General features: G+C 42.3%; 1 long non-coding RNA gene and 1 pseudogene across 1 annotated transcript; one reads left to right on the top strand and one right to left on the bottom strand.

Moving 5' to 3' along the window:
* Positions 1 to 1,801: 1,801 nt before the first annotated feature.
* Positions 1,802 to 7,585, bottom strand: LOC118933876 (mannose-binding protein C-like; annotated as a pseudogene).
* On the top strand, positions 5,636 to 11,690 carry LOC118933877 (uncharacterized). The gene is made up of 3 exons (XR_008998926.1): positions 5,636 to 6,569; positions 9,958 to 10,104; positions 11,587 to 11,690. It is a non-coding gene; the product is annotated as an uncharacterized LOC118933877 (long non-coding RNA).
* The last annotated feature ends 295 nt before the right edge of the window (positions 11,691 to 11,985 follow it).

Here is an 11,985-nt window from a genome sequence, read left to right as displayed (position 1 = left end):
ACCTGAGAACATGTCATTTTATGAGGCTAGCATAGCCCTGACACCAAAACTTAGCAAGTCATTAGAGGGAAAAAAAGTGGCCAATATCTCTCATGATCATAGACGCAATTTTTTTAAACAAATTATTAGCAAATCAACTTCTGTGATACATACAAAGGATATAATGCGACCAACTGGAGTTTATTCCTTGAAAGCAAGATTAATTTAGTTTTCAAAAATCACAGAATGTTATTTACCACATAACCATAAAATGTAGTATTCTAGCACTTATCTAAACACTTTAATGTTATTAACTGATTGTCTTAACAAATCTCATTTAATAGGAATCATTCTTTTCTCCCAGGTACAGATGAATGAGACAAAAAAGTCAAAACACTGGCCCAATGTCTCACAACCATTAGATGATTGAGCTGTGAGTCCAGTTTAGATAGTCCTAATTAGAGAATGTACACTATGGAAGATTTCATTGTATTGTCTTTCAGTTGTCTATGCCTGCTCTGGTGGTGTCTGAAAGTTTAACATAATAGCAGAAGTTTTCTTGGCAGTCCTTCAGTATTGGACCTGGGAATACAGTAGCTGAAATTTTACAACATCTTTTATTTCTACCAGTGATTTAACTCCTAATTTAGGAAGTAATTTGGCTTTCTTTTAACAAGCCCACTAGGCCAAATTCCTCCAAAGAATTTCTGTTGCCTTTAAAGTCCTCGGCTGAGGATATTCTATCCTGCCAGAATATAAATCATTGAACAGATCTCCAGGAATCATTTTCAGGTATGTTTGGATTTTCTCAATGTTGTCAAGTATTAATCCTTTGAACCTAAGATTATTTTTGGACATGGCTATATGTCACTGAGGAATATACAGAGCAGCTGTCAGGTATGGACATTTCCACAGAGGACAGCCATATAATGGGGGAACTGGGATTGATCTCATTTTTAGCAAGTTGCTTGAGACTCCATCCATTCACAGGGGATTTATGGAGAACAAGTGAGGTTAGTGGCGGTGAAAGAACCGGCAGTCATCACAACTAGTCACTTTAAGGATCATCATTCCACCTCTCAGTCAAACATCTGAAGACTGTTCAAGAAAGCAGGAATGAGATGATATAAAATAAGACTCCACCCATTCCCCAAACCCCCTGCAGCATAGGAGCATAGATAGGAGGAGAAAAGAGGTGAGTTAAACATGAGTTTGAAGATTTAAAAAAAAATAAAGATTAAGTCTTAATAGCAGAAGTGAAATGAAGTCATCTTAATGAACCAGGCCAGGATTTTCACTATTTTTATTCAATACTATATTTAGGTTGCTAAGCAGTGCAGTAAAACAAGAAAATAATAAAAGACACAACAATTGGGAAGGAAAGAGTAACTGCCACATTTTCAGATTCCATGACTATGTATATAGAAAATTCAGAAGAATCTACAAAGTATTAAAATTAAGCAATGGACATATCAAGGTGACTGGATTTTATAAAACCATATACAAAATTAATTTTATCTCTATATATAACATGCAGTAGATAATGAAAGTTATTAGAAATATATTATTCTTCAAACAACCAAAACAAGATATTCAGTATGTCTAAATGTAGGACTTCAAAACATTATAAGTAAAATTAAAGAAGTTCTATTTGACTGGAGAGATATACTACGATTTTTTATTAAAGGCTTGGAATCAAGTTGTCAATTCTGCCTAAATTGATGGAGAGGGTCTAGGCAGTCCCAATGGAAACCTTACCAGGTTTCTGTAGAAATTGAAACACTCATTCTAAAATTTGTGGGAAATGCAAATAACCAAGAGCCAAGGCAATCTTGAAGAAGAAGAAAGCTGGAAGGCATACCCTGTCAGATATCCTTTCCTATCCTAAATGTACACAAATTAAGATAGTATAGTATTTGACATAAGCATCAACAAATAAACCAGTAAAAGAGTATAGAAAGCCCAGAAACAGACCCATGCATAGGCAGTTACTTAATTTACAAAAAAGCACTTCTCTAATTCAATGGAGAAAACTGGTCTTTCAAATTAATAGTAATGAATCAAGTTGGTATCTACTGCGGATAGGTAGGTTTAGCAATATACTAGAAAAACTATATGAGAATATCCTTATGATTTTGGAATAGGAAAAGATTTTTTAAACAGGACATTAGAAGTACTAAATATGAAGGAAAATACTGATAGATTGGTCTTTGTTAAAACTAGGAACTTCTGTTCATCAAAAGTCAACACTGGAAACAGGTCACCAACTAGAAAAATGTATGTGTAGCTATAAGCAAAAGGATTTATATCCAGATTATAAAATAACTCTTACAAAACAGTAAGAAAGATACTGGCTACTTAATTTAAACAAAATACAAAAGACTTGAATGGGTGCTTCACAGTGGGAGATATCCAGGTAACCAATAAGCATATAAAAATATGTCCAGTGTTGTTATATGTCAGAGAAATACAGATTTAAGCCATGGTGAGATAGTCACATAACACCCACAGGAATGGCCAAAATTAGAAGGACTGGAAATATTGACTCTTTACAAGTTTATAGAACAAGACTTGACACACATAGCTGGTGGGAGAGTAAAATTCACATGATCACTTTGGAAAACTGTCAGTATCTACTAAAGCTAAACATGTTTATCCCATAACCCACCAGTTCTACTCCTGGGTAGATAGCCAAGATAAATTAGTATACATGCCTATCAAAATATCAGTACAGAAATGTTCATGAGTTTTTCTTAATGATCAAAAAATTGGAGGCAGTCCCAGTGTGTAAAACAATCAAATGGATAAACTGAGGTACATTCATATGGGGGAACCCTATGTGTCAATAAAAATGAAAAATCAACTACTACATATAACACCATGAATTAATCTCACAGATTTAAATTTTAATGAAAAAAAAGCAAGACATAAAACGGTGTATTTAATATGACTGTATAAAGTTCATAAACAGACAAAATTAAGGTGTGGTAATAGAAGTCAGAATAGTATTTACCTTTAGAAAAATCAATTAGAAGGGGTTAGGAAGGGGTTTCTAGGATACTGGAAATGTCCTGTATCTGATCTAGAAGGTGGTTACATGGTTGTATACACATGTGAGATTTTATTAATTCTATTTGCTTGAGATTTATGGTCTTTACATAGTTTAGTACACCATTAAAAAGAAAATAGAGTGCAGAGAGAAAAAAACAACAAAATAGATCCTCTTAATACCTGAGACTGGTAGAAAAGCTATGGAATTAGGTTGGGAATGTCGTTAGAGGAGCCCTCTGCCCAAAGAGAAAGGAAAGCTCTGGTGTTCATAGTTGCATGGAAAAATAAATCCACCTTATTTTTATACCTTAGAGCCTATTTAAATTAGGTAATGAATGTAGTATGCATAACATAGGGTCGACTCATTGCATACATTAAAAGATAATAATAGTAGTGTTTTACTGCTATTATTATTTTGTTACTGTTGTGGTGGTTAGTGACTCTTAGTGATTGTGTCTGAACCAGAAACTTGTGGCAGCGTGGTCTGCCTCTTCCCTCGTCTCACTTTCACATCTCACCATTCAGTCCATTCTTCTCATTTTCTCATTCCCCACAGAGTGGCAACTCAATACTGGGTGTGGGAAATTGATACAGATTCATCTTTCAGAGCCAACTGTGGGTCTGTGAGAAGGGTGAGGGACGGGCTCCGTCAGCCAGCAAACTCGAACTCACAGACGGCCAAGAAGGAGGAGGAGCAGGAGATGTCATCCCACATGCCATCCTCTAGGAGCATCACACAGTCCTCCCCTCTGGCACCATCGTTGGGCTCACCAGCTTTCCAGTTTTTGTAGGTCAGACCCCTTCCTGACAGGTCCACAAAATGGCCTTCAGTCTCCTCATCTGTGGTGCCCAGGAAGACATGTCTACTACTGGCTATTCTCTGGATGGCCTTGTTTTCCTCAGCATTCATGGGGGTGGCCACGGAGGCTTGGAACCGGGCACACAGAGCCTTTACCCTGTCAAAGCTCATCGTTTCACCATTGGTCACGAAGAACTTCTTCCCAACTTTTTTGCCCATAGAGAAGGTCAGCCCTAAAGTAAAAATCTCTGGATGATGCTGGCTTGTCTTTAAGCCTAACCCAAGGTAGTTTTCTGGGTAGACGTGTCTAGAACAGAGTTGCCACATAAAATATAGTGTGCCCAGTTAAATTTGAATTTCAGGTAAACAACTCAATTTTTTTAGTATAGGTATCTCCCATGCAATTTTGGAGACATATGTGTACTAAAAAAAAAAAAAAAGTTGATTACCGAAAATTCAAATTTGACTCGGCAGCCTGTCTTTTTCCTAGTAAAAACTGGCAACCCTAATCTGAAGAGACAGACTCTATCAGAGGACTTTATCTTTTTGAATCAGTTTTAGAGCACATACAATTAGGAAACTGAATTCTACCTCAGTATTATCTCAAGAATAAGCAAAAATGTCTGAGAGTATTTGCCCCAAGGTAGGAGGGCACAGAAGGAACAGCTCAAGCCCATTGACAGGTCTCAACGCCAGCAGTAAAAAGGGGCACAGGTCCCATTTTCAGTAACCAGAGAGTAAAAAGTAAAGGATCAGGGACTCCAGAGTCAGACTGACTTCAGTTTATAAAATACTTCTACCACTTAGCTCTGTGTGTTTGAGCAAGTTACGTAACTCCTTTCTGCCTCTATTTCTAGCAAAAGGGTGTTGTGAGGATTTCATGTGATCAGAATATGTGAAACACCTATCCAGGTCCTAAAATACTATATGCATTTAATAAATACCTGTTACCTTCCATGTTCCCAAAATTCAAGCTACCTGAAGAGTAAGAAAGGAGGCTTACACTTTTTGATACGGTCCAATTCTTCTTGCAAAGCTCTTCTTTCTGAACTATCCAGGTGGCTCTCACAAACTAGAAAATTAAGATAAAGTGAAAGCATTGTTGAAAAGGGGGTCTCAGTAAGGGGTATATTTTTTAAACCAAAAAAATTACATTTTGATATTGGAGGAAAATGAAGCAAAAAGAAGGAAAATTCTATCTGTTTCCGTCCAGTCTTCATCTGTTGAATATACCTGCAGTCACTTTATGTATACATACTTACTCACACTCACAAGCACACACATATGCTCCCTGCTGACCTAGCATGATAGCACTCCATATGCCAAGCTCTTCACTAATTGTTTTTTTTTCCCAAAACTAAACAGCTCTATCACATATAAAGAGAAATCTTTGGGGGAATTATTATGAGCTAGTGAATGTTGACTAGAAAGATTACAGAGTTTTGTCTTTGAGGAACTTTTGTTTCTGTTGTTTTTTTAATTTTGGTTTTGTTTTTCCCCATGTTTGTTCTATTTTTAATCCAAGATTTTTTGTGAGCTGCTCATTATTCAAGGGGGCAGGGAATGAGGCAAGCCATGTATTATAAATGGCAAATGTGGCCTTAATATGACACAGACTTTCTCATTAAGAAATGAGTCTCTTTCCCCACTCCTTGAATCAGGACTGGCCTTGTCACTTGTTTTGACCATTAGAATGTGGTAGAAACAATAACGTACGTGTTCTAAGCCTTCAGGAGGCCTTAATGCTTCTGCTCTTCCTACTCTTGGGAATCCTGGAATCACCTCTTTGTGAACAAGCCCAGGCAGCCTGTTTGGTGATGAGAGCCCGGTGTCTCATTTACTTTCATCACTCAGCTGACAGATAAACGATATCCAGTCATGTCCATGGCACGCTGGGCCATCAGCTGACCACAGATCCATGAGTGAGACCAGCAGAGAAATCACCGGCTGATTCCCAGAACTGTGGGCTTAAAGCTGTGGCTGTGTTTTCTTGATTGTTTGTGTCTTATGAAGTAAAAGATAATTGACATGCCTTGGCTACTGCTATTGTGAAAATAGGCTGACATAAGAGGCCCAATACTTCAATGGCCTGGTCTCTCCCTTTTGAACCAGAGTCTGACATTGGACTGAAGGAGGCCCAGGGCCTAGCTCCTCCAGAGAGAGCCTAGTGAGGGAGTGGTCCTGAAGGGCTTGTAAGTCTGCACGAGGGTGCTGGTAGGAATTCCCTGAGGCTCTAAGAAGCCTAGGGAGGGCTGTGGGGTTCTGGGTCAGGAAGCAGAGTTGGACATCTTCCCATGAGGCACCAGGGGAAGAGGCACCTCCCACCTGGAAGTCAAAGTCCCAGTACCCTGGGTGCCCTTCAGCCCAGACCTTGCTGAGGTAAGCTCCTTACCTGGACAATCTCCAGGATCCCCTTTGTGGCCCACTGCTCCTGGTAACCCAGGGGACCCTTTTATTCCTTAAGGGCCCAACTTCCCAGGAGGACCCTGTAAGCCTCTGACCCCTTGGCCTGTAGGACAAGGGAACAGGACTCAGTATCTCTGTTCTTGCTCTGTTTCTATGAGAGTTTGATTCCAGAAGAAACAAATATTGACCCAGAGCTGACTTTCATCACTGCTTCCAGTCCCAAGAAGAAAACCTTCCCAATGGGATGCTTGTAGAGGACCACCCCAACTCCTGTGTGGAAGCTGGGCTGCCAGAGAATCAGAGCTACATCTCTGTTTTGAGTTATAATATGCAGGTGAGAGAAATACAACCTACCTAAATAGAATATTACCCTCCTCACATCTCCAGACAGTTTCCTCCAGAAGGTAAGAGTCAGAACCGGAATGGCCCAAGGTACCTGGCTCTCCCTTTTCGCCCTTGGTGCCGTCACGCCCGTCTTTGCCTGGGAAGCCGTTGGCTCCTGGACAACCACAGGCCGTCCCAGGGCAGGTCTTCTGCACATCCTCACAGGTTTCTGTTTCTGAGAAGGATGCTGCCACCATACTCAAGAGAAGGACAGGGAGCAGTGGAAACAGGGACATGGTCCTTACCTTGGTGTGAGGAAAGTCAAGGAAGCTTATTTCATTGAGAGCTCTCTCCCCCAACCTCTGCCCCTGGGCCCCCTGCAGCCTGCACCTCATCCTCTCGGCTGGGCAGCCCGTTCTCCCCCAGCGCCATCAAAGCAGCGTTCAGGCGGCACCAGGCTCTGAGCTGCAGGCCGGTGCTCCAGAGAGGGGGGCCACCACTAGTCACCAACCCAGCCCCATATTAATTTGAGTTTACTTCCTCTTGATGTTTTATTCACCACTGCCGTAGAAACTTGCTAGAAGGAACGTTTTCTCTGGAGATTTCTCACTACCTTGGCCTTGAAGGTAGTTTTCTCTCTCTAGGTTGCAGCAGGAATTCTCAGTGTTCTGTGAGTCAAAACCACTAGCAGGTAAACCACCTTCCTTGAATCCCCTTCCCATTTCTCTATCTTAGCATTTCATCTGTCTTTCAATTTCTCTTTGAAATCTGTCCTGCCCCCAAGAAGAAACCTCAGCTTCCCAGTCTCATGGGTCTAATCCTTCATGGCTCTCTTTGAAAATGAAGGTACAGTCTTATTTGCACATGGTAGGTGAGCCCAGGAAAGTCACAGATGCCCCAGCATAAGCCAAGAAAGATAAATCCCCAGCATAGCTTCTGTCTGCCATGCCCCCACCCCGTCTACAGGCCCAGAGAGCCTCCTCTAGGGCTCCAAGGTCAATTCCCCTCCAAGGTCCTGACCCAGGACCCCAGATCCACTCACCAGAGGGTTACTGAGGCTTCTGCAGAGACAGGGAAACTGGCCCTCCAGCCTGGGGTTCTGGCAGCTGCCTCAGTGAGGGAGGAGGCCAGACTCTGCAACACATGGCCCTGCCAGCCTTACGAAGAGCGACAGCATAGGCCTGGCCTCCAACCCCAGATTAATAAACAACTTCTCTTAGGACTGCACTAAACTCTTCTTGGGAGCATTTCCTGGGGCCTCTGACACAGTGCGCAGCAGCTGTCTGCTTTTATATTGCACATTCTGTCTTTCAGTTGCCATCATTTTGGCAGTTATCATTCCTGAGCCCCCATATGTGGGCTCTTACAGTTGGTCAGGTCAAGATCCTTGTTTCCAACCAAGAAATATAAAGATACCCACAAATGCTTGTGCACATCAACCATACACACAAACGTGCACGTGTGCACATATACTCATCCATGAAGGCACAGCAGGCTCCCCGCAGCCCTTAGCACACCAAGACCACTCCTGCCTCAGGTTCTACACTTCATACTCTCCCAGCCTGGACATCTCCTCCAGTGACTGTCAACTGGATCTTTCTCTTTCACTCAAATATCTCTATATTAGAGAAACCTGTCTTGGTCTCCTTTTAAAAATCCCACCCAGCCACTTTCTATCCTTTTGGCTTGGTTTATTTTATTTTATATTACTTAACACTACATGATAATATATTCTAGCAGTTTACTTTACTTTTCTATTTTTTGTTGTGCTAAAATATACATAATACAACCATTTTGACCATTATTAAGTTTATAATTCGGGAGCATTAAAAGCATTCACATTGTAGAACAGCCACCACTATCCATCTCTAGAACTTTTTCACCATCCCAAACTGAAACTCTATACCCATTAAATAATAAGTCCCCATTTCCTGCTCCACCTCAGCGCCAGCCCCTGGTAACCCTATTCTACTTTTTTTCTCTATGAATCTGACTACTCTACATACCTTATATAAGGGGCACCATACAGGATTTGGTTTTTGGTGACTGGCTTGTTTCACTCAGCATAATGTCTTCAAGATTCATGTTGTGGCATATATCAGAATTTCCTCCTTTTAAGACTAAATAATATTATATTATATGTATATACCAAATTTTGGAAGCTTCATTTTTATAGCCAAATGTTCTTCCACAAGTGAAAGGGTAAATAACCGGTGGTACATCCATACAAAGGAAAACTCCCAGAAGACAAAGGAACTGACGATTTTTTTTTCTTTATTTTCTTTTTATTAAGGTATTATTGATATACACTCTTATGAATGTTTCACATGAAAAACAATGTGGTTACTACATTCACCCTTATTATCAAGTCCCCACCCACACCCCATTGCAGTCACTGCCCAACAGTATAGTAAGATGCCACAGAGTCACTACTTGTCTTCTGTGTGCTACACTGTCTTCCCCATGATCCCCCCCATACCATGTGTGCCAATCATTATACCCCTCGGTCCCCTTCTCCCTCCCTCCCCACCCGCCCTCCCCCACCCCTTGCCCTTGGCAATTGCTGGTCCACAAAGGAACTGACTATTGATTTACATAATAACTTGGATGAATCTCAAGGGCATTAGGTTAAGTAAAAGAAATATAACATCAAAACTTTATAAACTGTATGATTCTTTTTATATATTCTTGAAATGACAAAATTACAATGGGAGAACAGTGGTTGGCAGGGAACAGGGCTGGAGAGAGGGTGATTATAAAGGTGTAGCATGGGGAAATTCCATTGGGGGTGATGGAAAGTTCTATACTTTTATTGTGGTAGTTACATAAATGTATGATTGTGGTAAGATTTCATAGAACTATACACCAGGACAAATATGCAGATAAATGATTAAATCCAAAGGAAGAGCTGTATCTTATTGTCGTATTGCTCCAACGTCAGCTTGCTGGTTTTGATATTTGTGCTTTGGTCTGATAGATCTGATTATTGGTGAATGATGGATGAAGGGTACAGGAGACCTTTCTTTATTATTTTTTTGATGTATACATGAGACTAAAATTATTCCAAATGAAAATGTTTCCAAAGGAGTCTTAAAGTTGTGGGTGTTCCAAAGGCTCAGCCCCTGCTTCCTTCAGGGCTTGGTCCAAGTATCCAGATGTGATTAGTCTGCTCAATGGCTTGAAAGTGAGAAAGCAGACTAGGTTCCCAGGGATAAAACTATTCAGTGTGACTGGGTTTACAGTGTGAGATCCGATCGGTGAGAACCGAGGCATGAGCCAGTGGACAGCAGGATTTGAAACTGTACTAAAGACTTTGGACCTCCTCCTAAGGTTCATTAGACCAATTCCAATAGAGACATGATCAGAACTGAATTTTTCAAAGCTTTGTTTGACTACAGCCTAGAAAAGGACTGGAGAGGCGCAGGACTGGAAAAGAATCAGAGAGGAAATACATACCATCACACAGGCAGCAGATGATTCCTGCTAGGCTTTGGGTAATGGCAGCTGGATTAAGAAGTTGGATGCATTTGAGAAACATCTACCAGGTGTAATTGATAGAGCTTGGGAATTGGTTGACTGTGAAATAGTTAGCAAGAAAGAGGAATTTTAATGGGCACCCAAGTTTCTGACTTGAATATCTGGGTACCATTCAACTGGATAGGAAACAAACAAAAGAAACTTTGGTGGGGAGGGTTTAGATAATGGGTATCTTGTGGGTAAATGGCTTGGACCATGTGCAGTGATCAAGAGGGACAATCTAGATGGGATGGAACAGTAACTTAAACACGATTTATTAATTTCTGAACAACATCTCTAATAGAGCTGTCATAAAATGTCATGTTAACTTGGGGTGTGGGGGAGCTCATCACAGGAGGTGGCAGTGATGTGTGGCAGAAGTGTTGTAGGGGCCTCCAAACACCAAGAGGAATGTGGGTGAGATTCCCTTCGGGTCCCTTCCTATTAGACTGTCCTTGGCTGTGAAGGTCCTGGTTTCCTTTCTTCCCACTGACCCCTGTCCCTGAAAACATTCAGGGTAGTACAAAGTCACATGCTGAAAACAAATTATGTAGACAAGGAGATCCAGGGTCTGGAAAATTACTTCAGGCGCATAGTTCATCTCTCCTACTCTTCAGCAGCCGGACCTTCCCCTGGTGCCTGCTCCACAGTGGCAGGGGCAGATGTGGTAGCTGACTCCAGGTCATGCTGGAAGTGTTGACTTTGGTCACAGTGCTCGTTTTATTAACACTAAGTTCAGAGGTCAGGCAGCTGCCCTCTAGACTCTGACATTACCTGGAACTGTGGTAAGAGGTAGGCATCTAGGTGGGCAGCCAGTCTAACAACTGAGCTACCACTCTGGGTGCTGCCCAACTACGAGCTCTTTCCTGCTCTCCACAGCCTCCAGCAGGCCACTCCCATCGTGATACACCCCTCCACACACATCAGCCCCTGATTACCGTCTCTGCCTCATAAATGAAGCCACTGTGCCCATTTGCTCGGGACCCCAGGCCCTTCCTAGCACTGCCTCCATTCTGGGACTTCCATCAGACACACACGTCACCCAAGAGGCTGCAGACACTCTGCCCTCTGACCTGCAGGAGGACTGCCTGCCCCCCTGCGCCCTCTTTCCTCTTGCCTGGGATGGAACCCCAGCTTCGCCACTTTCCAGCTGTGTGACTTGGCCAAATTCTATCTCTTCAGTTCTTGTTTCCCCGTCTGTGTGCCAGGCCTTGGCTGTGCCATGGTATGCCCTCTTCTGGCCCATACTCAGAGCGCAGGGCATGCAGCTCACTGCCCCAGTCTGCTTAAGACAGGGCCTTCATTGCCTCCAGGAGGACTGAACAGTATTCCTCTTACTTTGTGGAGCAGTGTTTGGGGTGGCCCTGTGTGGGAAGCATAGCCTGAGATGTGCAATGAGAAGGCTTGATTTGGGCTCATGACTCTGAACTTAAACAGTCCACATATTCTGGCTCAGCTGCAAATCTCACACCTATCAAATTTGATTTTGAACTCCACCCTCTTTCCTGCAGGGATGCTACAGGTGGGACAGAGGCAGCGAATGGCAAGCATCAGTGCCATCCAGCCAGAAGCTACAAGGAATACCCCTACAGTTGATCCAGATGATGATTTTTCTTTTCTTTTGTATGTGTGTGTTGGGAGTACTTATTACAAACAGGGATGTTGCATACAATGGTGAGCCATAGGGCTTCTCAGTCACAGGCTGTCAGGAGGGATTTTTATGGGATTTGGCCTTGTGCTGGGTGATCTGGGGGAACGTTGAAGGAACAGGTGTCTATGCCTGATAGGATGCTGTCAAGAAACTCAGGCAACTTTTTAGTAGAGTTAGCTTAATAAATTTTTTTCCAGGCGGACAGAGGGACAGAGCGAGGCAGAGGAGAGGCATCTGTTAGGAGCTACAGACGCTCTTG

This window comes from Manis pentadactyla, chromosome 8, assembly GCF_030020395.1.
Source record: "Manis pentadactyla isolate mManPen7 chromosome 8, mManPen7.hap1, whole genome shotgun sequence".
Lineage (NCBI taxonomy): Eukaryota > Metazoa > Chordata > Mammalia > Pholidota > Manidae > Manis > Manis pentadactyla.
Note: the sequence above shows the minus strand (reverse complement) of the source record. Positions and strands in the feature narration are given on the sequence as shown.